The 5,279-nt window shown below is 45.0% G+C and overlaps 1 long non-coding RNA gene across 1 annotated transcript in view; it reads left to right on the plus strand.

Annotated features, from left to right (window-relative positions):
* Positions 1 to 240: 240 nt before the first annotated feature.
* Positions 241 to 5,279, plus strand: part of LOC122540475 — a 37,997-nt gene continuing 32,958 nt past the window's right edge. The window contains exon 1 of the long non-coding RNA XR_006309318.1: positions 241 to 371. This is a non-coding gene — a long non-coding RNA (uncharacterized LOC122540475). The remainder of the gene's footprint in view (positions 372 to 5,279) is intronic.

The following is a 5,279-nucleotide window of genomic DNA, read 5'->3' on the forward strand; positions in this document are numbered from 1 at the left end:
TCTGCAGCTCTTGTATAAATGGAGCCAGGAGCAAAATGGTCCAATTGTGTTATCACCTCAGTCAGCCCCAGTCTATGGTGTATCACTTTTGCAAGTTGCTGTTTATGTGGCTGGCATAACAAGCAAATAAAAGACATTAAATGTCTCTTTGCAGCCACCCCTTGTAAGCGCAGTGGTACAGCCCTGTTAGTATGGATCTGACCCTAAAGTAGAGGGGAGTGTCTTTGGGATAATGCTTCATGACTATTGGGGAAGTCTCTGTCATGTGATGCATTTTGGAATGCAAATGAATTGTAGAATTTTTCTATGCTGGTGTGTAGGAAGAAGGACTGGGAATGGTGTAGTGTGTTATCTTATTTCTCAGGCAAGAGGTAAGGATACTGGCTGGGAGGAAATCTGTGGAGTTGAGGGAAGTGTCAGTGTTGTACTGTTTGTATTTCAGAGCCGTGTTTAACTGTCTGGGTTGTTATCTGGGACTACAAGCAAGCTGTTAGGAAGCTGAATTGCGTGTATTTATATTTACAGCTTGTTTCTGAGAGATTTTGTTTTGTGTAGTGAAAGGTTGTCAGGTTTCCCCTGTGCAAGTGCCTTGTTAATCTCCGAGAGACAGAGAGAAGGATGTGCGGTCACTACTCCGTACCCGTGCTGTTCCCGGCAGCTTGTATGACAGAGCCTGGTCTGTAAGTAGCGCTTTAACTGTGAATGTCGCCCTGTTAGAGCTGGGTTCATTGGTGACTCTGTCACAACGGCGCTGACCATCTCCGCGGCAGCAGGAACACTGCTATCTCCGTTATTCTTATCACACTTGTCCCCCGTGTTAATTGTACGGGCGACAGTGAGAGGCAGTAGCTTTGTTTTTAACTGAAATAAAGGAATGAAAAGAGAGTATTCTTAAGCTACTGTTAGTTTCTCATTTGCATGTAACTGTCTTTGGGGACCCCTGTGCTGTGCGTGTTTGAAATAGTTAATGAAATGAAGGCTGATGGACCAAAGCAGAGTGGAGCCTGGGACTTCGGTCCAAACAGTTGCTGCTTTCTGAGACTCTGTGTGTCTGCATTTGTATAGAGTCAAAACACACATTTCAGTTGTTGAAATTAAATACATGTTAGGGGATGATGAAGTTTTTTAACAGCGCACACAGCCCGTAAATCTGTATAAATATTAACATCTAAAGACCACTGCCCTGCGAATGCTTTGAGTTGAGCCTTTTAAACCAATCTAGTTTAAAGAGACCACTTTTGCAATAGAAAATTGGGAAGTGGTTTATTTTTGAGTTAAAATTTTGGGGAATGGGAGAAACTGGTGACAATTACTGCTGTGGTTTCAGTCAATATGCTTTTACGGGGCTGGTGATTACCTGTTTACACTTTTCTTTTAAAATTATTAAGGAAAAAAAAATATCTTTTGTTTCCAAATGTCCAGAGAGCATTTATAGCAAGTGTTGTCCTGACCACTCTCAGTAATCCATTACATTCTATTGCCGTTGTACATGTTGTTGTGTAAATTCTAACATCTGTCAGCTCCAGGATTGTTTGCAAGGAATTGCTAAACTAGTTACAGGACCATCGAATTAATTACCTGCTCAGTGCAGTTAGTCCTGTGTGAGGAAGCTCTTTACTGTAATGTCATTAGTAGTCCCACCACTGGGTTATTGATGGAAGTTAAATGGAATTAATCAATGGTTTCCTGCTAACAGACTGCCTTTGGTCAGGGTGCTGAGAGTCAGAAGCTAGTTAAACTCACTGTAGATGGAGGTAAACTTCCAGGGGAGTTTGTCGAATCATAGAATCCCTACAATGTGGAAGCAGGCCGTTCAGCTCATCAAGTCTGCATTGACCCTTTGAAAAGCATCCCACCCAGACCTACTGCCTTTACCCTATCCTGTAATCCTCCATTTCCCATGGCAAATCCACCTAACCTGCACATCCCCGGGCACTGAGTTGATCTGCTGTGTTCAAACATCAGAAAAGTGACACTTGGATTGCAAGGTCTAGGCTGGTGTCTGTTTTCAGTGTTGGTTTTATTGAAGGGATTGTCTTCGTGAAGACAGGGAGCAAAATGCTTTGGGCCCTTCCACCCTGTTGTATACTGTCACTCAGTCCATTCAGGATAAGTCTGATCCTACTCTGTTGACATTGGGTATAACAGTGGAGTTTGGATGAATTGCATGTCCTGGAGTTATACTGCCATCCAACATCCTTGTCTCATGCAAGTTTCCAGCCTCCTGCACCTGTGCACACTGGTGTACGAAGCTCACTCATAAAAGTACCACACTGATGGAAGAATGAAAAATAATTGGGGGGAGCGCGGGGGAGGAACCATGGGAAAACTGAATTTGCAAAACGTGTTTACGATGTATCATTGCTGCCCCGCACTGTTTTCACCACCTTGCCCTTTTTTTCTCTTTTGTTGCTCAGACTCCCCTCTGGGGCAGGTGGGACTTGGACCAAGACCTTCTGGCCCAGAGAGAGGCATTGTTACTGCATCTTGTGATCTCTTTCAGCATTCATGAGCCAGTGTGGGACTGGAAGCAAGGAGCCTGGGATTGAGATTCCTGGGATCAACATCCAAGGATATCCCACGATTGCTTTCTGTCAATTGCAAGGTCGGTTTGGCACAAAGAGGAAAATGTTTCCATTTCCATAGTGCCTTGCACAATGACCTCGCATCCCAAAGTATTTCTCGGCCAATGGAGTACTCCTTTTCTTTTTAAAATGTCATCGTTGTTGTTGGGCACGAGATGAAGCAGCCAATTTGTTCACTTTTTTTATTCACTTCAGAGGTGGGCATCACTGGCTGGGCCAGCATTTATTACCTGTCCCTAGTTGCCCTTTGAGAAGATGGGAGTGAGCTGCCTCCTTGACCTGCTGCAGTCTGTATGCTGTGAGTTGACCCACAGTGCACTGAAGGAGGGAATTCCAGGATTTTGACCCAATGATGATAAAGGAACAGCAATACATTTCCAAGTCCGGATGGTAAGTGACTTGGAGGGGTAGTGTTCCCATGTATCTGCTGCCCTTGTCCTTCTGGCTGGTGTTAGGAAGGTGCTGTCTAATTGGTGGAAATTGAGAAGAGAATGTGTGAAGAGACCTAGCTGTCCTTGTGTATCAGCTATAGAGTCATAGGGAGCTGTACAGCACAGAAACAGACCCTTTGGTATAACTCGTCCATGCTGACCAGATGTCCGAACATAATCTGGTCTCATTTGCCAGCACTTGGCCCATATCCCTTCAGTTGTTGAAGGTAAGCATGCCTGTGCAGCAGGCAGTGAAGAAAGCAAATGGTACTTAGGCCATCATAGTGGGAGGATTTGAGTACAGGAGCAGGGATGTCTTGCTGCAATGGTACAGAGCCTTGGTAAGACCTCATCTGGAATATTGTCTGCAGTTTTGGCCACCCTATCTGAGGAAGAAATGCAACAGAGGTTTACCAGACTGATTCCTGGGATGATGGACAAATGTATGAGGAGAGGTGAAATTAGTTAGGATAATATTTGCTGGAGTTCAGAAGAATAAGTGAAGATCCTTTAGAGTTCTAACGTATAAAAATTCTAACCGGACTTGCCAAGCTAGATTTTTTAGATTTTAGATTAGATTACTTTACACTGTGGAAACAGGCCCTTCGGCCCAACAAGTCCACACCGCCCCGCCGAAGCGCAACCCACCCATACCCCTACCTTTACCCCTTACCTAACACTACGGGCAATTTAGCATGGCCAATTCACCTAACCTGCACATCTTTGGACTGTGGGAGGAAACCGGAGCACCCGGAGGAAACCCACGCAGACCACAGGGAGAATGTGCAAACTCCACACAGTCAGTCGCCTGAGGCTGGAATTGAACCCGGTTCTCTGGCGCTGTGAGGCAGCAGTGCTAACCACTGTGCCACCGTGCCACCCACTAAGTGCAGGAAGGATGTTCCTGAAGTCTGGGAAGGCCAGAACCCAGGGTTTACAGTTTGAAGACATGAGTTGGGCCATTTAGGATTGAGATAAGGAGAAATTTCTTCATCCAGGAAGTGTGGATCCTGTGGAATTCTCTGCCACAGAAAGTGGTTGAGGCCAAAACAATGTATGGTTTCAATGGAGCTCACACTTTGGAACTAAAGGCATCAAAGAATATGTGGGGGGTGGGGAGAAAGCAGGAATTGAGTATTTGCTTGTGACCATCCACGATTGTAATGAATGATGGAGCAAGCTTGAAAGGGCGAATGGCCGTCTGATGCAGTTTTGTTTTTAAAAGCCATAAACAAGTAAACTATTTTAGAAAGTGTAGAGATAATGGACTCTCAGGGGAATTTAGCACAGACAGCCAGGTTTCTGATACCAAGACTGCCTCTAATGTAACAAGGGGTACACAAGGTATCAAGCGATTGATTTTTGAGTTAGGGGACTCTGTCGTCACAGGCACAGACAGACATTTCTGCTGACAGTGAGAAATCAGAATGGTGTGTTTCCTCCCTGGATCAAGGATATCTTGTAGGGTGCAGGATCTTCTCAAAGGGGAGAGGGATCAACAGGAGGTCACTGGAACTGATGATATAGGAAGAGAACCTGAGATTCTGAGGTCGGAATATAGGGAGTTAGGCAGGCATTTTAAAAGGGTAATATCTGGCTTACTCCCAGTGTCATGAGCTGGTAAGGGTAGGAATAGCAGAATAGAGCAGACAAATGTGTGGCTGAGGAGCTGGTGCAGGGGAGAAAGATTCACTTTTTTTTTTGGATCATTCAAGTCTCTTCTTGAGTAGAAGTGAGCTGTACAAGAAGGATGTTTTGCACCTGAGTTGGAAGGGGACTAATATACTGGCAGGGAGATTTGCTAGAGCTGCTTGGGAGAATTTAAACTTGTTGGGGAAGAGGGACATGGGGAGACAGTGAGAAAAGACACCAGTCTGAGACTGGAACAGTTGGGAAAAGGAGCGAGTCACAGTCAGGGCAGGCAGGAACAAAGCAGAGAACAAGATAGGACTGGGAAATTAAACTGCATTTATTTCAATGCAAGAGGCCTAACAGGGAAGGCAGATGAACTGAGGGCATGGTTAGGAACATGGGACTGGGATATCAAAGCAATTACCGAAATATGGCTCAGGGATGGACAGGACTGGCAGAGTAATGTTTCAGGATACAAGTGCAATAGGAAGGATAGAAAGGGAGGCAAGAAAGGAGGGGGAGTGCCCTTTTTGATAAGGGATAACATTACAGCTGTATTTGGGTAGGATACTTCTGGGAATATGTCCAGGGATGTTATTTGGGTGGAACTGAGAAATAAGAAAGGGATGAC

This window comes from Chiloscyllium plagiosum, chromosome 34 (assembly GCF_004010195.1).
Source record: "Chiloscyllium plagiosum isolate BGI_BamShark_2017 chromosome 34, ASM401019v2, whole genome shotgun sequence".
NCBI lineage: Eukaryota > Metazoa > Chordata > Chondrichthyes > Orectolobiformes > Hemiscylliidae > Chiloscyllium > Chiloscyllium plagiosum.